This window comes from Choloepus didactylus (genome assembly GCF_015220235.1).
Source record: "Choloepus didactylus isolate mChoDid1 chromosome 11 unlocalized genomic scaffold, mChoDid1.pri SUPER_11_unloc3, whole genome shotgun sequence".
Lineage (NCBI taxonomy): Eukaryota > Metazoa > Chordata > Mammalia > Pilosa > Megalonychidae > Choloepus > Choloepus didactylus.
The window spans coordinates 247,439-270,071 of record NW_023637580.1 but is presented as its reverse complement, the minus strand read 5'-3'; the positions used below and the strand labels follow the sequence as shown (position 1 = coordinate 270,071).

Here is a 22,633-nt window from a genome sequence, read left to right as displayed (position 1 = left end):
CTGAGAATCATTTGTGAGATCCCACAGTTCTTAACCTCTGCATCACCTAATATTGTGCTCTGTGCATAGTGGAGATCAAACTTATTTTGTTGAAATAAAGAAATAAACAAAATAAAAACTATTTTTGTAGAATTAAATAAATAAATAGAAAGGGATATAGAGAAGAGCATATCATTAAATGCATTCAAAGTGAATTTATTGGGATAGTATAGACTCTAACATCATTAAAGCAGAGTAAGGCAACAATCATGAGAGAGGAATGTGGAAATATATCTGAGTCTTAGTTTTCTCACCCTCCTGACAAAGCTTGTAGGATATTTATAGCTAATATATGCAAACCCTTCATCAAAGTGTTGCATGTCATAAGCCCTCACTACTGGTAACTAGAAAATAATTATTTTTATTATTTCAAGGGTTCAATGGAGGGACAAACTCTGTAACTTGGAACCTTTAAGTTTTTAACAGGAGATAGTTTTCTGTGTGTAAAGATGGGCTAAAATAGGCACTGTTTGTGAACTCAGGTCACTAAAGTCCAATGGGAGAGTCAGACTGGGCAATGAACAATTACAAATTGAAGTAATCATATGAAGTAAAAACCGCATGGTTCAATGAAAACAGAAGAAAAATGTCTTGGCACAGGAATTTATAAATTTAGAGTACAATATTCACTTATCAGTGTCATATACCAGGATACTCTCCTCTGGTTTTCATGGACAGAGATCTTGCAAACAACCAGAAGGTTGTTACAGTAATTGCAGATAAGAGAGGGGCAATGTTGGAACACTATTCCCCATTTATTCCCACCAAAAAACAAAAAAGTTACCTTGTGTGTGTTAAGCGGGAAGAGATGGCAGTGTCAAAGAAAAATTGAAAGAAGAAAACATGATCATAATGCTCAAAAAGCATTTTCTTCCCTCTATTTGTTATATTGTTTCTAAAAGGATCAGGATTCAGTTCAGTTTGCCTATTTTTTTAAGTCAAGTGGACAGAAGATAGTTTCTCAACATACTCCTTGAATAGAATACAGAACACTTAATTCATATCTGTGTATGTGGGAGTTGAAAAAATGCTTACTTGAAAAGTCTTCCAGTTGTTTTGATAAGGGTTTGCATGGTGTTATATTTGTTCTGTTCCAGGAGATTATGTGGTTATGTCTGTCTACTTTGACCTGAGCTAATATATGCAATCCTTCATCAAAGTGTTGCATGTCATAAGCCCTCACTACTGGTAACTAGAAAATAATTATTTTTATTATTTCAAGGGTTCAATGGAGAAGAATTGGGTACTTCAGCATCCAGGCCTACATCCCCTGCATACTCATTGTCATCATATCTTGGGCGTCTTTCTGGATCAATAAAGATGCTGTTCCAACCAGAACTTCTTTGGATAAAGAACATTTCTTTGTGTTGTAGTGTCCCAGGATAAGTATCAAATGTACAAAACCTTTATTTCCCTTTCTAAGTTGATTTGCTTTTAACTTCAGCCAGCAATTACATAGAAATGCCATTTGTTTCCTTTAAAAAGAAATTTACTGTATCTTTAAAAAATAGTGTTTGACTTTGAATAGGAAGTGAGATACAGTAGGTTAGTATAGGCTGGAGTGAAATAGTGACACATCCCAGAGTAATTTGGGCAGATAATAAAAAATATATTTACAGCCTCCCCCTCCCCAGCCCCGAGGATCTGGGGGAAAGTGCGGATGTGTTGGACATCCTCACCTGGACTGGTGTTGATGTTGTCACAAACATTGGGACTGGCGGTTTGATGTGCTGAGCCCTCGAGCATGGGACTTGTCCTTATAAAGCTCATTACCACAAAGGAGAGTCTAAACTTGTATGTAATGGTGCCTAAGAGTCTCCCCCTGAGTACCTCTGTTGCTCAGATGTAGCCCTCTCTCTCTCTGACTAAGCCATCTTGACAGGTGAACTCGCTGCCCTCCCCCCTACGTGGGACCCGACTCCCAGGGGTGTAAATCTCCCTGGCAACGCAGAGTATGACCCCCGGGGATGAATGTGGACCCGGCATCATGGGACTGAGAGTATCTTCTTGACCAAAAGGGGGATGCAAAATGAGATGAAATAGTTTCAGTGGCTGAGAGATTCCAAACGGAGTCGAGAGGTCACTCTGGTGGACATTCTTATGCACTATATAGATAACACCTCTTAGGCTTTAATGTATTGGAATAGCTAGAAGTAAATACCTGAAACTACCAAACTCCAACCCAGCAGTCTGGACTTCTGAAGACAATTATATAATAATGTAGATTACAAGGTGTGACAGTGTGATTGTGAAGACCTTGAAGATCACACCCCCTTTATCTAGTGTATGGATGAGTGGAGGAATGGGGATAAAAACTAAAGGACAAATGGGGTGGGATGGGGGGATGATTTGGGTGTTCTTTTTTCACTTTTATTTTTTATTCTTGTTCTGGTTCTTTCTGATGTAAGGAAAATGTTCAGAGATAGATTGTGGTGATGAACGCATAACTATGTTATCATACTGTGGACAGTGGATTGTATATCATGGATGATTGTATGGTGTGTGAATGTATTTCAATAAAACTGAATTTAATAAAAAAAATAGTGTTTGAACAATTCTCATTCTGTTTTCCTTAATTACCTCAATAGGTTTTCTTTTAGTAAGTTTTCTTACTAATGATTTTGAATTAATTAAAAATATTCTTAAACCTCTATTTTCAACAGTATTTTGCTTTGGTTGCAAAATTTTGGAAAATCGAAACTATACTTCATTTTTCCCACTCTGAATGTTATTGGGAAATCTTATCAGCTGGTGAGAGCTGACTTTCTGCATTTCTTCTCAAATCCATGTCCAGTGATGTCACATTGTTAGCTTGAAATTAGCAAGATGGGAGTATATGCACCATGGAAATAAGCAAACATGACAAATTAGGGCCTTGTGTATTTTTGTTTGCTTTGTTTTGCTTTGCTGGGGAATCAATTAAAATAACCAGCACACCACTGACTGTTGGTTAATTCTAGCATGCATAATTATTGTGGTGATATTTGAACATATACATTCAGAGTAATTATCTCTTTAGGAAGAGTCATTGAAAACATTTTTTTTGGAAAAGAAAACACATTTACCTGTGAATTTATTGCAAAAACCTTCCACTTTTAAGACCATTTTGCTCAACTTATTATATGTGATGATATTCCTTTTGGTTTTGACATCTGTTTCCTCACATGAAGATGGAAGCTTACATAGACTAAAACAAGGCCAAAGCCTCAAAATGACTTTGGAGTCTAGGACCATTAATGAAATGTTTATATTACATAAAATTCCTTAAAGGGTAAACTAAGAATAAAGCTATTGAAAGCTGAATTATAAAACCACAATCCCTACGATTAGCTATGCAAAACCTAGAGCCACTTCTCTTGCTAACCTGCTATGTAGAGAAGCATATTGTGAAATAATACAGAGCTTGGATTTTGAAGTCCAGCAAATCAGGGTTTCAGTTCACAAATTGAGTATGATCTTGGGAATGCCCTTTAATCTCTCTAAATCACAGTTTCTCATTCTTAAACATTTGTGAGCTCTGCGCTTAACACATGGGGCTAATTAGGATTAAATAAAATAATCCTAATTATCTTGGAACTTAGTAAGGCCTCAGAATATTAGCTACTATACTCATTGTATAAAAAAAAAATCTGTACCAAGTTATTAAAATTGAGTATAGAAGTGATTTCTGGAAGAAAAGAAGACTTCATTTGCATGTGTACCCTCTTCCAAACCTAATTTAGTTTCCCATCTGTTTCAAAATGAATTTATTTTGAGTTTTCTTGTTATATCATGTATTCTCTTTTACAAGTCTTATTCAAGAATCATAATATCTCATCTATGCTACATGCTGAAAAAAAAATAAAATATATTGAGCCTATTACCTTAGGGCTGTTCCTATTGCATAACATGCTAACATGTCTGTCTCTCACATTAGAATGTAAATGTCTTTTTCATCCTGGCACTCACACAGCCTAGCACATGCAGGAACTTCAATAATTGTTCATTCAATATATGCATTTATGAACGAAGTGAACAAATGCATGATGTGCTCTAATCTGCCTCTCCTCAAAATATGTGAAGAAAAGATTTCAAAGAAATTCTTCCACTTGCAGCCAGGATTCATGCTGATCCAAATACCTCCATGACCACTCTGGAAGCTCATTTCAGCCATTCATAGATGAATGCTCTTTGGCAAAGTGCCATGGTGGGAGACTGGATCAAGGGGAGTGAGGTGAGGACTGAGAGGACTCAGCAAAGAGTAGATACATGTTCTTGTTTCTAGGCCACTTGCTGGGAGTCAGGCAGATCCATTGTGACTCCTGTGCCTTTTCTATGCATCACAACCCCAGGAAGCAGTGGCAATGATTATAACACTTATCATCACATTTTTTTTAGAGCTGAGGAAGCAGATGCCCTGCAAGGTTAAGTTAATTACACAACGTCATACAGCCAGTTGGTGGCTGATCCTCCCCTTGGCTAATGAGATCTACATTTTCTCTGGGTGTGAAGATTTTGTTGAAGGCCAGTTTTGGTGGAAGAAGAGGGCCCCAGTTTATCATTAACTTTGCTGCCTCAATTATTTCTCTAGATCAGTACTCCCCAGACAGCTGCACATGTAAATCACTGGGGAACTTTGAAAAATACAGATGTCTTAGTCCAACCCCAGAGATTCTTATTTAATTGGTCTCAGGCGTGGCCTCAGTGGCAGAAATTTTAAATGTTTCCCCAGATGATTTTAATATGCAATCATGCTTTAGAACACTGTCCTAGATTTTTCTGAGTACCATTACCTTTTCCAGTGTTTACAATCAAGAGTTTAGCCAAATGACTTCAAACCCTATGGGCTTAAGCTTATTGCCAAAAGCAGTTAGAACCAAGTTGTTGATAAGCAAGACAAATATGTCCACCCAGTTCTGGGCTCTGGCTCTTCTCCTAGCACAGATGACCAGAGCAAGAGAGAGAAGAGTCATCTTGGAACTTACACTTGAGAACACAGTTTGGTGTACAGGCGGTAGTAGGTGAGGTTTAATCATGGTGCAGTGTAACAGACGGAAAATTAAAATCCCCATTGGTATTTTTCACCCAAGTAATCTGAGGCGGGCTAACATCACTGAAGAGCTTACTTCATGCCAGACTTGGGGAAATAATGAAAGTTTCTTGTACCCCAGGTAAGAGAAATATAATTTCTTTGCTTAGCAAATCAGACTTAAAAGGCACAGCAAGCTTTTTTGTTGCTGGTTAGTGAATCAGTTAAAACTGCCATTCTCTGTGCTTTATTTTTGATGTCATATCTGTGGTTCTAGGCAGAACCCTGAAAATAACAGCTTCCAAATTTACTAGGTCAGTATTTCCCTTACGTGAAAGAATTTGTTTCAACTAATATCTCATGCCAGATTTTTAAAATTAGATTCACCTGTGGTATATAACAGAGACTGACATTTTCACTTCCCACTGGTCACGTGTGGCTAAAAGCCTAAATTTGAAATGAAGGCCAATGTGTCAATTTTGTGTTTAATTTCTTCTCAAAGGTATCAGCTGTAACTCCTATATGAATTAATGCATAGAAAACCTAACACCCAAAAGAAGAGCTTTTTTATTTCTAAGTTTGAGAATCCAGTCTTTCTGGCTCTAAAGTTTATAATAATACCTTACACTTACTATGACTTTACTAGCCATTGGCACTTTATACATGTTATTGTGTTATTTAATCTTCATAAGAACCCTATGAGGTATTTTTCCTCCCAAACCCTGCCATTTATAAGGTGAGAAACTCAAACCTTCCTAAGGTTACACCACAATAATATGGCACTCATAGACCTGTATCACTTCTCAATCAGGAATCTACAATGTTTTCCCAATCTCCTTGTTTTTATTATTTTTTTATTTTTTCTTCAAGTTGCTTTTACTTTAATATACTCCTAAAGAAGACAATAAGCAATGCAATGTTTACATAGTTAAAGATGCAGGTAATTATCTCTCTCTAAGCCACCTTGGTGGGTGATCTCGCTGCCCTCCCCCCTGCGTGGGACCTTGCTCCCAGGGGTGTAAATCTCCCTGGCAACACAGGTTGTGACTCCCAGGGATGAATCTGGACCAGGCATCATGGGATTGAGAACATCTTTTTTTTTTAATAATTTAATTCGGTTTTATTGAGATATATTCACATACCATACAGTCATCCATGGTGTACCATCAACTGTTCACAGTACCATCATAGAGTTGTGCATTCATCACCCCAATCTATTTTTTTTTCATTACCAAATCTCTTTATTGTCTTTAATCTTAGACAGATATTTCAGTGTCTTTTTGGGTATCTTTCATGACATTGACATTTTTCAAGAGTACAGTTCAGTTGTTTTATAGAAGGTTGTCAACTTTTTAACTGCATTATCCCATCCTATGTCACTCACAAAAGACAAATTCAGATAAAATCATTAAGAATTTCAGGATAATGCCCACAGACTATTAAATCCCCAGTGTGAGGCTTGGCTGACTGCCCAGTTGCAAAACCATGCAGCTGGCCCTGCACCTGTATCTGTATCTGCATCTATAACTATGTCATCTATAACCATATCTATGTTATCTATAAGTATATCTATATCATCTATATCATTATACTTAGGTCTGTATCTATGCCAATGTCTATGTCTTGTCACCACCAGCAAAAGCAAGATAAAATATTTCCAAAACCCTGAAGGATATGTTTTTCCACTCCAACACAACCCCCTCCCATCTGGAATTCATGATTATTCTAACCTTTATCAACACAGATTAATTTTGCCTGTCCTTGATTTTTTTTTAATTTTTTTCAAATTGCATGTATTTTTTTAATTTTGAAATAAATTCAAAGTTATAGGAACAGTTGCAAAAACAATACTAACCCCATACACAGAATTCCATCATACCCTGACCCCCCTCCCCAAATAGCCCAATACACCAATTTTAACATGCTGTCACATTGCTATTTCTTTCCCTCCCTCCCTCCCACCCTCCTTATCTATAATCCATCATCTATTGCTCTGTCTTCTGAACATATGAGAGCTAGTTGCTCACACCCTTGAACAAACACTATAATTCACATATACACTTCCCATGAATAAGACCATTCTTTTATGCAATCCCATTAAGTGCAGCTAAGAAGTACAAGAGATTCAACAATGATACAAAGATTACATTCTATATTTCCTTTTCCTTATGTCTCAACTGTGACCCTTTGAGCCTCCTGTCCTCCATCCTCCAATCCCATCCAGGTTTATCCTTGGCATTCAATTGTTATCTATTTACACTGTCTTTTATTTTCAATTGCGGAAACATATATACAGCCTAAATCTTCCCATTCCACCCCCTCCCTAGCCTTCAATTGGTGGGATTAATCACATTTAGAATGTTATAATGCTCTTTCCCACCATCCAGTACTAGAAATTTCCCTTCACCTCAAACATCAAACCTACAGTCATTTCTTAACTTCCCATTGCCCCTTCCCCCATTTCTCTTAACCCAAACTCTACTTTTCATCTCTATGGTTATATTCTCTGATAATTTCTTTGTGTTTACTGTGAGGCTTAAAATTAACCTCTTAAATCCATATCAATCATGTTTTTCTTTGATACCACCTTCACTTCAATAGGACACATAAACTATGTTCCTATACTCCTCCATTCCCCCACCTTTATATAGTTGTCTAAAATTACATATTTTACCTAGAGTTCAAAACCACTGATTTGTCATTAGAGTTTGTGTATTTTATATCATGTAGGAAGTAAATAGTGGAGTTACAGTTAAAAAATTATTGACTTCTATTTGTATTCTATTTGGTGGGAGAATGTGCTTTGAGTATATTCATTTTTTTTTAATTTATTGAGGCTTGTTTTATGTCTCAGCTTATGGTCCCTTCTGGAGAAAGATCCATGATCACTGGAGAAAAATGAGTGTCCTGGTGATTGGGGATGTAAGGTAGTATATATGTCAGTTAAAACTCCCTATATCTCTTTCTTCTTTCTTTCTTCCTTTCTCTGTTGGTAGGGCCCCCTTTAGTATCTGAAGTAGGGTAGGTTTTTATTGGCAAACTCTCTCAGCATTTGTTTGTCTGTGAAAAATTTAAGCTCTCCCACAAATTTGAAGGAGTTTTGCTGGATAAAGTATTCTTGGTTGGAAATTTTTCTCTCTCAGAATTTTAAATATTTCATGCCACTGCCTTCTCACCTCCATGGTGGCCGCTGAGTAGTCACAACTTAGTCTTATGTTGTTTCCTTTGTATGTGGTGAATTGCTTTTCTCTTACTGCTTTCAGAACTTGCTCCTTCTCTTCAGCATTTGAGAGTCTGATCAGAATATGTCTCAGAGTGGGTTTATTTGGATTTATTCTATTTGGAGTTCACTGGGCATTTATGCTTTGTGTATTCATATTGTGTAGAAGGTTGGGGAAGTTTTCCCCAACAATTTCTTTGAATACTGTTTCTAGACCTTTACCCTTATCTTCCTCTTCTGGGACACCAATGAGTCTTAAGTTTGGATGTCTTATTTTATCTATTGTATCCCTGAGATCCATTTCAATTGTTTCAATTTTTTTCTCCATTCTTTCTTTTGTTCTTTAATTTTCTGTTCTGTGGACTTCCAGGACACTGAGATGTTGTTCAGCTTCCTCTAGTCTTGTATTGTGAATATCCAGAGTCTTTTTAATTTGGCCAACAGTTTATTTCCATAAGATCTTCTATTTTTTTTATTTACTCTTGCAATTTCTTCTTTATGCTCTTCTAGGGTCTTCTTTATGTCGCTTATATCCTGGGCCATGGTCTTCTTGATGTCCTTTAAATCCTTTGCCATGTTTTTGTTCCTTGATTGTAGTTCTTTGATTAATTGTGTGAGGTACTGTGTCTTTCCCAATATCTTGATTTGTGTGTTTGGAGTTGGAGTCTCCATAACGTCTGGTTTTATCATATGCATTAAGATTTTCAGTTGTTTTTGGCCTCTTGGCATTTTCTTTGCTTGATAGGGTTCTTTCAAGTTGTAAAAAAAAAATATCAATCTAATTTTTCAGAAACACAGTTTGGTGGCATACACTTTCTCTAACCAACCAGCAGATGGTGTCTGTGAGTCACCTATACCCCTCAAGTCAGTTCTCCACCTTGTCCCTGCAGTGTGTGGGGAAATGATTCTTGTGGGGTTCAGTTGGAGAACTGTTTGGGTGTGTTGCTGGAGCCATCTGCCCTGAATGTGGGGCGTGTGTACGGGTGGCCAGGGAGGAAGGACAGTTTTAATATTCAAATCCCCCAGGTTGCCAGAGATTGAAGGCCACCACAAGAGTCTAAGCCTTCATTTCATTTCCGCCCCAGACTCTCCTGTCACTGTCCCAGAGACCACCGGACTTGGCATAGTGTCCCTGGGTTCTTGGAGCGGGCCTCCCTGCCCAGCCGCAATCCTCCAGGACCTCTGCCAAGGGAATGCCATGCTACCTCACCAGTGCATGCCATCCCTCAAGGGAAGCCCCAGGCCACCGGGCCATGCCAGAGTGCTTTCAGCCTGATGCAAAGATTGCTGAACTGGGCATCTCCACACCCCCCTCCTCACGCAGTTCCTCCTTCCCAGCTCTGGGACAACTGGTGGGGCTCTGGGCTGTGGGCATGGCCCCAGGCAGGAGTTTATCCAGCCCTCTGGGAGCCAGCTACTAGTTGTGGGGTTTCTTTCTGCTTTCGGCTCTCCCCTCCATTCCCCCAGCCCCAAGGGTATCTGCAGCAGGCTATCTTCCAGGCCAGACACTGAGAGGCCAGCCCAGCCCGCTCTTGCTGTGTTTTACTGCATGGTTCCCACTATCGCAGCTGCAGCCACTCCTGGGTTTTTCCTTTTTTTTTTTTAAAGAGCCCATCAGTCTCCAAATGCCAAACCCTGGCTCCCCCAGACCACTGCACCGCTGTGGGTCTTCCAGCCAGCTTACTCACTCGTTTCAGAATGCAGACTCCCAGTTTCACCAAGTATATGGCCCCTTTGGAACTAGCAGACCTTGTCCAGCTGGCGCATCGCTGCAACCGGCATTCTGGGTCACTTTCTGGTTTCTATCTAGTGTTTTTCATGGAGGTGTTTTTTTGCCCTGTCTCACCTAGCTGCCATCTTAGTTTCTCCCCTCCTTGTTTTTAAATGCCACATGAAATGTCTCTATTTTTACAGAGGAAATATAACAGTGTGGTTCAGAGCATAGCACTTGAAGTCATATAACCTAGGTTTGTATATCGTCTCTACTACTTACTAGCTTGGACAAGTTTCTTAAACTTTCCACTGTCAGCTTTTACCTTATTAAAAAAAAGGATAAAAACATTTACCTCATAGGAACATTGTGGGGATTTCTGTGGGATAACTTATAAGGTACTTGGCATAATGCCTGATCAAAGGAAGAGATCAGTAAATGTGCAATTTTGTTACTTGCTGCTAAAGGTATCTCCCACAAGTGATTTATATTGATCCATTTTCTCAAATGTAGGTTGAGACTCTTTGATTTTATATATATATATAAATATATATTAATTCATTCAACAAATATTTATTGAGTCCCAGCAGTATGCTCAACTTTGGGGTTACAATGGTCATCAGGAGAGATGTCTTGTTTGTCCTAAAGGAGTATACAGACTAGAAAAGTATAGAATTATATCATCAGTAATGACAGTGTGGGGGAAAGTATATGGACTTTCTAACTACAGTTCCTTTGATCACCCCTTTCCACCATCAGAGGCTACTCTTCTGTGAAGTTATTTTAACTCTCCCTCTCATAGAGTTTTATGGCATAACTTAGGAAAGTTGCTATTATGGTTAAGATTAAATGACCCAAAAGAGCTCATTATTCTCTGAAATGTTGCAAAAACCCTCAAAATGACTCTCAGGAATCAGAAATTGAAAGATTAGGAAGACATATGTAAATCTGGATCTCTGTTTAACCATTCTTCAAGTGTTTTGACTGCACTCAGCCATCTGCTGACCATGCTATACCAGTAACCCAGTCTTAGAACAAAAAGCTTGTTCCCCCTTTCCTGTATGGTGCACCTGTCGTGCTCTGCTGCCTCCTTCCTTATTCACTCCCTAAGTTTCTTCAGCTTGATTACTGCTTTTTCCCCATCACCTCCACTTGAAGCATAGGAAGCTAGTTGTCTCTTGGAAGTCTCTTAGTCAGCAGTTATAGTTACAATCCCCCATTATTGGGTTATGGGACATTTTCCCCCATCAGAAACATAAATCAAAAGTTAAAGATGGTACATGCTTGGGCTACTGCTTCTGGAGAAGAGAAATATGCTTCCAGTCATGATAAGACATGCTGAATTATAATCATAGAATGAGAATAAATGGATGGACTTTCAAAATTTATTCCAACAGATAGAAAACTGCAGCCTGGACTGTGAAGGTGACTAAAAGAAATCCCTACAGCAGGAGCTCAAACCTATTCTGATACTGAATATATGCTGTCATTGATAAGAATAACAGCTTTTATGGAAGAACCACTGATCGTCCTCTGCTTAACACATTTAGTTGCCTTAGCTTTGTTCCTTGTCTCCAAACACCATTGGGAAGGACCAGTTTGCTTGGGTACTGCTGCACAATTAGTAAAAGAGTTTTGACCGCCGACATTTAATTTCTATGTTCAAATCCCTCTTCTGCCACTTGACTAATGAATGTGGAGCTGGTCTTTCAGCATCATTTCCTCATCTATAAAATCAAGATGAAAATATCTGCTGTGAAGATTCAAAGAAACAATGCAGATAAAGTGTTTAGCAGAGTGCCTAGGACAACTAAGTTTTCAGTAAATATTATATTTTTTTCTGAGATACTTTTTTTCTCCTTTAACAGTACTTTTAAAGTGCATAAATCAGATCGTATGACCCACAGTCACCTGCCTCCTCTGCACCTTTAAAAGGTTTCTCTGTGTAAGCGCCATTGCATGTGCTCTGTTATGAGTTCTATTTCACCAATTTCATCTTGATCTCTCTGCCTATCCCCAGATGCCAGGTATTCTGAAAATTCCAGGAAGACAAGTTTCCCATTGTCAGAATCCAACCTTAAGTTGTCTCCTCTGTTATTAGTCAAAAATTTAGTATCTTCTAATTTTTAAGTTTTGCCTTAAACATCACGTCCTCAAAAAGATCTTCCCACAGCATTCTATCCAACCAGGTTCTCAGCATCCCTGCTATTCTTCACAGTGCTTACCAAAGTTTGTAATTCAACTTGTCTACTTGATTTATAGTATTTCTCTCTCTCTCTGAAATTTAAGATACATGAAGGCAGGGGCATATTTATTTCCCAGTATACACCCACTGCCCATTATAGTGGCTGAAACATAATAGGCAATCAATATTTGTGGATGGAGTAAATGATTTCCAATTATGCCTCTTACCTGTTATGAGGACATTCCATTCTGATAAAAGAAGTCACAGCACAACTTTAGTCTTGATGATGACTAGTGACCCACCTTGCTGATGTGGCCATGTGGTCTGTTGTTATCTTGTGCCTCTGTTCAGGTATCACCACCGTTCTCACAATGACCACCCTCAGCACCATTGCCCGGAAATCACACCCCAAGTTCTCCTATGTCACAGTGATGGATCTCTTTGTTTCTGTTTCCTTCATCCTTGTCTTCTCTGCTTTGGTGGAGTATAGCACCCTGCATTATTTTGTCAGCAACCAGAAACCAAGCAAGGACAAAGACAAAAAGAAGAAAAACCCTGTATGTATCCTTCTTTTCTTTGAGGCCACTGAAATATTTGTGTAGAAAGACCACCTGGTTTTTTGTTGGTTTGGTTTCGGTTAGCTTGTCAGTAGGCTAAGCCTCATCACTTTACACTCCAAGATGAAGACACAAGGTGTGACTTTGGCCAGGCTTTTAAAGGTCTGTTCCAGTGAGTAGTGACTTCAGAGAGAGCTGAGTCTCTATGACAGACTCCTGCAATCTGTGTGCTCTCTGAATTAATAAACAGTTAGGGAATTTAATTATCTGCTCCCTTCATTTCATGGGGAATATAGCCAGTGTTGAGAAATAGTACTAGACTGGGTAGTATTAGACTAGGTTTCATTAAGTTTTGTCTTCCTGGACCCCTTACTGTATTTTAAATCACTGATGTTTTAAATTTAAATTTTCAACCAAGACTTTCCACTAGGAAGCCACAATGTACTTGAAATTTTCAAGTATCGCCACACTTTTTTTGCAAATAACTTAATATAGGTACGTGTGTGTGTGTGTTTCTACAATAGGTTTTATATTTAGTTAACACTTGAATGTATCTGATTTCTCTTTAAGACACATGGTTCACCTATTTTTTTCAGCAAGTTACTTAACTTCCCTGTGTCTTAATTTTCTCATATACAAAATAAGTATTATAAAAGTACATACCTTAGGGTACTACTGTGAGACATAAATGTGGGTAATAGAGATAAGCATCATAATAGAGCACTTGGCATATGGAAAACCCGCACCATTAGTCATTGGTGATCATGGTTGATGTTGATGATTTCTACAACAAACAAACTAGTTTGATCCCAGAATCCACCATTTGCCACCAAAACTTCTAATAGAGATGATTAGGCACACATATTAATGCATAAAGAAATTGCTTTTTATTGTGGATTTTCAGGTGAGCACACTGCTACCCACTTATCCACCTGGACAAATGTCTGACCCATAAGAGCCCCCAAAAATTTAACTTCCATTCACTTCATGACAGGGGCAAAGGAAACCACCCGCCCACCCTAAAGAGATGACCTTTTCTGCTCTTCTACTCTAAGGGCCATGAAAGCCACAAGAATGGCTAGTGATCCAATCAAGACAATATGGGGCATGAGTTACACTGAAGGAATCTAGCTGAGTATAGGTTATATCCTGATGCATCTCTGGAACCTCAGTGAAATTATACCACCTATACATATTTATTTGAATGTAACACTTTGTAAAAGATAAATAAAGAAGCATCATTCCTTGTGATTAATAAAAATACTTACTTTTAATTTACTGAATATATATTAGGCTTTATGCAGTCCTTCCCTTCACTGTTTTGCCTCTCCCTGCCTTTCCATGTATTTTATCTGTGTTTTATTTTCCTTATGGTGTTGTTTCTTGTTTGATCCACCTTCTCTTTCCATTCTGCTCTCTCCCTGTATATGGTTTATTGACACTCTGTTTTATCAATTAAACTCAGTTTTATTGAAATATATTCACATATCATATAATCATCCATGTTGTACAATCAACTGTTCACAGTACTGTCATATAGTTATACATTCATCACCCTAATCTATTTCTGAACATTTTCCTTACATCAGAAAGAATCAGAGTAAGAATAAAAAATAAAAGTAAAAAGGAACATCCAAATCATCCTCCCCTTCCCATCCCATTTTTCATTTAGTTTTTGTTCCCATTTTTTTACTCATCCATCCATACATTAACTAGATAAAGGATGTGTGATCCACAAGGTTTTCACAATCACACTGTCACCCCTTGTAATCTACATTGTTATACAATTGTCTTCAGGAGTCCAGACTGCTGGGTTGGAGTTTGGTAGATTCAGGTATTTACTTCTAGCTATTTCAATACATTAAAACCAAAGAGTTATTATCTACATAGTGCATAAGAATGTCTGCCAGAGTGTCCTCTCAACTCCATTTGAAATCTCTCAGCCACTGAAACTTCATTTCTTTTCATTTTGCATCCCCCTTTTGGACAAGAAGATATTCTCAATCCCACAATGCTGGGCCCAGACTCATCCCTGGGAGTCATATCTTGTGTTGCCAGGGAGGTTTACATCCCTGGGAGTTGGGTCCCATGTAGGAGGGAGGGCAGAGAGTTCATCTGCCAAGGTGGCTTAGTTAGAGAGAGAGAGAGAGAGCACCCCACCTCTGAATCACAAAGAGGTACTCAGGGGGAGACTCTTAGGCAGGATTACATGCAAATTTAGCCTCTCCTTTGCAGGAATGAGCTTCATAAGGGCAAGTCCATGATATAGGGCTCTGCACATCAAACCACCAGTCCTAATGTTTGTGACAACATCAGCATCATTCCAAGTGAGGAAGTCCAACACGTCTGCACTTTCTCTCAGCTTCTCAGGGAGGTCCTGTAAATATATTTTTATTCTCTGCCCAAGTTACTTTGGGATGTGACACTCAGTTTTATTACCTGCCAGTGGTAACAAGGATATGAGGACTAGCTTTCAAACAAGCTCTGAAGGGAGACTGACCCTTTTAACAGCTATGTCATTGCAGACTGGATTTTCTTGCAGAGATAGAAACACTTGGATTCCTTAATCCAGGGACATGGAGATAGCAGCAGAAGAAAGGAAGACAGAGGAGAAAGGGGATTATGGAAATTTAGCAAGTAAAATTACTTAGAAACTTCATGCATTTCATCCTTTAAACCAATTGGATGGTTTACTGGAACCAGCAAGAACCTAAGCTATGAATGATAAGTTGAAATTTCATTTTCCCATCTATTAGGTCCTTTGGCTTGTTATGTGGAGATTTATCTATTAAGGCCTGCTTGATTGTAATTAAAAATATATAATCAGAGTATTTCTATACAGAGGAAGCAGGCAAAAGGAAGTGTGATGGTTAGGTTCATGTGTCACCTTGGCCAGGTGATGGTACCCAGCTGTCTGGTCAAGCAAGCACTGGCATAACCATAGCTGCAAGGACATTTGTGGCTGGTTAATAAACCAACAGTCTGGTTGATTAAATCACCAGTCAATTGGCTGCAGCTGTGACTGATGATTCAATGAAGGGTGTGTCTTCCACAATGAGAGAATGCAGTTGGCTGGATTTAATCCAATCAGTTGAAGACTTTTAAGCAAGACAGAGGACCTTTACTTCTTCTTTGGCTGCCCAGCAAAGAATTTCTTGAGGAGTTCCTTGAAGTTGCCTGTTCATTTCCTGAGGAGTTCATCAAACATCTTCATTGGAGTTGCCAGTTTGCTGACTGCCCTATGGAATTTGGACTCCTGAATACCCACAGTTGCGTGAGTCACTTGTATAAATCTTATATTCTTAGGTATCTTTCATTTATTTTGTTTCCCTAGAGAACCCTAATACAGGAAGCATTCTCACAATTGGACAACACTGGCTTTTATAATCAGATAATTGTGGATTAATTTATTGTGGATTCAACTAGCTTTCACAAAATTCAATTTTTTACTTTTAGGCATTTACTTTTTCCAAAGCTTAAAACTGTCCCTCCTTGTTCATAATTTTAGTTCCTCTCACCATGTTTTCAAATTTATTTTTAATTTATCTTACTTGTCTCCCTCTCTTTCTTTTCTTTTCTTTATTTCTTTCCTTCTTTTTATTAAAATATAAAATGCAATTGTCTTTTCTGTCTACAAACCCAAAGCTTCTTTGCATGTTTTCCTTCAAGTTATAATGTTTTTGGAATGTAAATTCACTGCATGCAACTGCTGAATTTAACTTTAATGCTTACATGGTGTTTTATTTTTTTTATGAATAGATATTTAAGCATTCTACTAGAAATAACAAATTTCAGATGGAGATAGTTCCATAGATTTCTAGAGTTGATTCAACAACCATACCCTAATACACATGTTTTGAACTTAAGTGGACTTCAAAAGCTATAAGCCCCATAAGATGTCACTAAGAAAGAGGGCCTCTTTAATATCAAATCCAACACTGATGTTCTCTTCTCAAATAAAATTTCCATGGCTATATCTACCATATGCATATATGCATGCCCTTTTATACCTAATAATTAACTCTGTAAGTCCTTATTCAAAATGGTATTGTTTATTTGATAAATAAATTAATAATCTCTATTGACCTGAATTCTCTCTCAATTCTATAAGAACAAACCTTTTTTCAAAAGGGTTTAAATTAAAAACACCTATCCCTTCTATGCCAGTTTGGATGTATTATGTCCCCTCAAACTCCACTGTCTTTGATGCAATCTTGTGGGGGAAGACATATTAGTGTTGATTAGATTGGAATCCTTTGATTTCCATGGAGATGTGAGTCAATCAACTGTGAATGAAACATTTGATTGGATAATCTACATGAAGGTGTTAACCCACCCTTTCAGGGTGGGTCTGAATTAAATAATTGGAGCCATATAAACCAAGCTAACAAACAGAAGGAGCTCAGAGCAGCTAAGAGTGACATTGTTGGAGAGCAAATGAGAGTGACATTGTTGGAGAGCAAATGAGAGTGACATTTTGAAGAGGAGCTGCAGCTAAGAAAGGACAAAATGCCCCAAGAGCAACATTTTGGAGAACATCATTTTGAAATGCTACCTGTGAGCAAGTGGACACCAGCCACATGACTTCCAAGATAACAGAGGTTTTCTGGACACCAATGTCCATCCTTCAGTGAAGGTACTCTATTGATGCCTTACCTTGGACACTTTATGGCCTTAAGACTGTAACTTAGTAACCAAATAAATCCCCTTTAATAAAGCCAATCCATTTCTGGTATTTTGCTTAATGGCAGCATTAGCAAACCAGAACACCTTCCTTCAGGGTGATCACTGGTCTTACTGTCTTTATCAGTATGCAATATTGCAATGAGATTTCTATTCTCAGTTGAATTCTGATTCAACTTGACAGTAGGATTTCTGTTTATAGTATAAAATTGACTCATCCAAATTAACAGTAAATAAATCATTTAATTTTATAGCAATTTTATAATTGGTCTGGTGGAAAAGATTGGACTAGCATACATTTAATTTGTTCTAGATTCCTCTCAAATGCTAAAAAAGTTTGTTGGCTAGTAGTAACATATTTTCTGAATATTTATTTCCACATAAATAAACATTTCAGATATTCTAAAGCTTCTACCTGGTGAAATACAAATACAATACAGAAGTATTAGATTCTCTTAAAATAAGCCCTTAAAGTATATTATATTTAAAATTCCCTTAAAATCTATAATGCTATAATGTCAGGAATCTTCCAAATTTATATATATATATTTTAACATTTTCTATTAAGAGCATCTTTGCTCAGTGTAATGGTATTTACTATTTGCCTATAAGTAAGCGTATTTTTTTTCAAAATTGGTGCATTTTTATTTTTCTGTTCCAGTCACATGCAGTATCATTAAATGCCTTCATATATCCAACTTCACTTCTAAAAGTTACTAGAAAAGATGCCACATAGTTGTTTATTTAAATCTTTAAACTTTGATTTCTTTTGCTATTCAATCTTCTTGCTATAGCTTGATGATATTATTTTCAGCTGCAATGCTTAAGCTCAATATTTGAAATCAGTAAATGTGCTAAGTTCAAATTTATCATTCTATATCACGATCTCATAGCAATTCCTGAGTAACCATTTTCAGATTCATCATTCACATTGGTGATTGTAGGCAAAAATTTCTAGGATTTGTTGAGTATAACTCTGGTCTCTCTCCTTCCCTCCCCTTGTCTCAGGCCCCTACCATCGATATCCACCCAGGATCAGTGACCATTCAAATGAACAATGCCACACACCTTCAAGAGTGAGATAAAGAATATGGGTATGAGTGTCTGTATGGTAAGGACTGTGCCAGTTTTTTTCTGCTGTTTTGAAGACTGCATCATAGGATAATATCTCTACCAAGGAATCTGATAATGAGAACAGATTCCTTCTCTCCATGCTGCTCTCATATACCACCTGATGTTTTCTGTTCTGATAAAGAAGTAGTTATTCCTTCTAATATAGAAGCATGTTTAACAGAAATTTTACCTAAGAATATGCAAGTACAATTTCCAAATGATTAAAAGTGGAAAGGCCTTACTATAATAACTGGGACGTATGTTTCATACCTTTCAAGTTCCATATTAGAAAATTATACTGGGGGAAGATCCAAGAAGGCAGCATAGAGAGGAGTGGAAGCTAAGTAGTCCCCCTGGAACAACTTAAAAAAACCAGAAACAACTGATAAATAATCCGTAATAACTGTAGGAGGACAAACGTGACCATCCACTCACCATACACAAACCTGAATTGGGAGGACTGCCTGAGATCATAGCATAAAACCTGTAAGAACTGCAGATCCAAATTGGGAGACCCCTCCCCCATAGCCCAAGCTACAAAGCCGCATGGTGCCAGAGAGATGCTTTCTCCCAGCAAGCAAATATAGCCCAGCTGAGCTCCAACTGGGGTTTTAATTAGTGAGTGTGAACTGGTCACTACAAGGTATGAATCCCCAACAAGTAGACAGAGGCTTTGGGTTATGACTGACCTTGGAGAGCCAGAGGGTTGCCTCAGACTAGCGCTGTTCCTTTTTTGACTCAGTGGAGAAAGCCTCAGCCATTTTCAGTTCTCAGTTCTGTGACCCAGACAGGGGTGTGGCAAAGGCAGAGAGAGACCACTGAAATGCTAATGATCTCCCCCTAAGGTGTCTATCTTCTCTAAGAGGAAAGGGGTTGGGCCCAGCTCTATTACCTGCATTTCATTCAGTACTTACACCAGTCAAGAATTATAGGCTAAACTTTGCATCTGGCAGAGAGTGCCCCTGCATGGCCCAGTGGCCCAGGGCTTCCCTTGAGGGATGATGTGCACCAGTGATGTAGCACAGCCTTCCCTCAACAGAGGTCCCAGAAGATCACAGCTGAGAAGTGGGCCCCGCTCAGAAAACCCAGGGATGCTATGTCAATGCTGGTGGTTTGTGGGTCAGTGACAGAGAAAATCTGGAGCAGAACTGAAATGAAGGCTTAGACTCTTGCAACAGCCTTGAATCTCTGGGAACACCTGGGAGGTTTGAATATTAAAGTGGCCCTACCTCCCTGACCACCCAGACGCATGTACCACATTCAGGGCAGACAGCTCCAACAACAAACCCAATGGAGTTCACCAACTGAACCCTACAAAAATCATTTCCCCACACACCACAGAGACAGAGTTGGGGAGAACTGACTTGAGGGGTATAGGGACTTGCAGATGCCATCTGCTGGTTAGTTGGAGAAAGTGTACGCCACCAACTTGTATTTCTGAAAAATTAGATTGGTATTTTTTTTTTACAACTTGAAAGAACCTATCAAGCAAAGCAAATGCCAAGAGGCAAAAAACAACAGAAAATCTTAATGCATATGATAAAACCAGATAATATGGAGAATCCAATCCCAAACACCCGAACAAAATATCAGAAGAGACACATTACTTGGCACAATTAATCAAACAATTACAATCAAGGAATGAAAACATGGCACAGCATATAAAAGACATGAAGAAGACCATGGAGCAGGATAAAAGGGACATAAAGCAGACCCTACAAGAGCATAAAGAAGAAATTACAAAATTGAATAAAAAAACAGAATATCTTACGGAAATAAAAGAAATTGTTGGCCAGACTAAAAAGACTCTGGATACTCATAATACAAGATTAGAGGAAGTTGAACAACAACTCAGTGTCCTAGAGGTCCACGGGACAGAAAATGAAAGAACAATAGAAAGAATGGAGAAAAAAATTGAAAAAATCAAAAAGGATCTCAGGGATACAATAGATAAAATAAAATGTTGAAATTTAAGACTCATTTGTGTCCCAGAAGGGGAAGAGAAGGGTAAAGGTCTAGAAAGAGTATTCAAAGAAATTGTTGGGGAAACTTCCCAAACCTTCTACACAATATAAATACACAAAGCATAAATCCTGTGAACTCCAAATAGAATAAATCCAAATACACCCACTCCAAGATATATTCTGATCAGACTCTCAAATACTGAAGAGAAAGAGCAAGTTCTGAAAGCAGCAAGAGGAAAGCAATTCACCACATACAAAGGAAACAACATAAGACTAAGTTGTGACTACTCAGCGGCCACCATGAAGGTGAGAAGGCAGTGGCATGACATATTTAAAACTCTGAGAGAGAGAAATTTCCAACCAAGTATACTTTATCCAGCAAAACTCTCCTTCAAATTTGAGGGAGAGCTTAAATTTTTCACAGACAAACAAATGTTGTGTTTGCCAATAAAAGACCTGCCCTACTTGAGATACTAAAGGGGGCCCTACCAACAGAGAAAAAAAGAAAGGAGAAAGAGATATAGAGAATTTTAACAGACATATATAGAACCTTACATCCCAAATCACCAGGACACTCATTTTTCTCTAGTGATCACAGATCTTTCTCCAGAATGGACCATATGCTGGGACATAAAACAAGCATCAATAAATTAAGGAACAAACAAACAATAACATGTTTAAAGCACAATCTCTACCACAATGGAATACAAATAGAAGTCAATAATTTTTGAATTGTAATTCCACTATTTACTTCCTACATCATATAAAATACACAAACTCTAATGACAAATCAGTGGTTTTGAACTCAATGTAAAATATGTAATTTTTGACAAGAACTATATAAAGGTGGGGGAATGGAGGAGTACAGGTACATTGTTTATGTGTCCTATTAAAATTAAGTTGGTATCAAAGAAAAACAAGATTGATATGGATTTAAGAGTTTAATTTTAAGCCCCATAGTAAACACAAAGAAATTATCAGAGAATATGACCATAGAGATGAAAAGCAGAGTATGGGTTAAGAGAAATGGGGGAAGGGGAAATGGGGAGTTAAGAAATGAGTGTAGGGTTGCTGTTTCAGTGAAGGGAAATTTCTAGTAATGGATGGTGGGAAAGAGCATTATAACATTCTAAATGTGATTAATCCCACTAATGGAATGGTAGGGAGGGGGTGGAATGGGAAGATTTAGGCTGTATATATGTTCCAAAATTGAGAAAAAAAGAGAGTCTAAATAGATGACAACTGAATGCCAAGGATGACCCTGGATGGGATCTGAGGATGGAGGACAAGAGGCTCAAAGGGGCACAGTTGCAACATAAGGAAAAGGAAATATAGAATGTAAGCTTTGTATCATTGTTGAATCTCTTGTACTTTTTAGCTGTGCTTAATGGCATTGCATAAAAGAATGTTCTTGTGCATGGGAATTGTATATGTGAATTATAGTGTTTGTTCAAGGATGTGTGCAGCTAGCTCTCATATGTTCAGAAGACAGAGCAACAGATGATGGATGATAGATAGGGAGAGAGAGAGGGAGGGAAGGAGGGAGGGAGGGAAAGAAATATCGATGTGACAACATGTTCAAGTTAGTGGATCAGGGTATTGGGAGGGTCAGGGAATGCTGGAGTTCTGTGTATGGGGTTTATATTGTTTTTGCAACTGTTCATATAACTTTGAATTTATTTCAAAATAAAATGTAAAAAAAAAAATTATACTGAAGGAGAAAGTAAACAGTTAAAAGAAGTGTGAATATCTCCAAGAAAGCAGAAAGGCCCCCTCAAGCTTCTTAGATACAGATAACATGTAATCACCTAGTCCTCTGTGAAAAAGTATATTGCATTGCTCTTACAGAAATCATAGCTTTATTAGTAAAAATATTATCACTAGAGTTTTACAGGCATTCAAGGCAAAGTCTCTGATAATGTGGATACCAACCTTTGATCTTGAACCACTCATAGATTAAGATGCTTTGCTTCATGAGACATTTGGGTTCATGAAGCATTATGTAATGTAAAAATAGAATATGACTTAAAGGTACTCTAAATCAAGATGCTATAAATTTTCTGTAACTCAAACAAGAGGGAGATCTCTGATCTCATGTCCAGCTGTGTTTGGAGGAGTGGGGGCTCCCAGGCTTGGTAATGTATCAATTGATT

The 22,633-nt window shown here is 38.0% G+C and overlaps 1 pseudogene; it reads left to right on the top strand.

Moving 5' to 3' along the window:
- The first annotated feature begins 608 nt into the window (after positions 1-608).
- Positions 609-18,568, top strand: LOC119524621 (annotated as a pseudogene).
- The last annotated feature ends 4,065 nt before the right edge of the window (positions 18,569-22,633 follow it).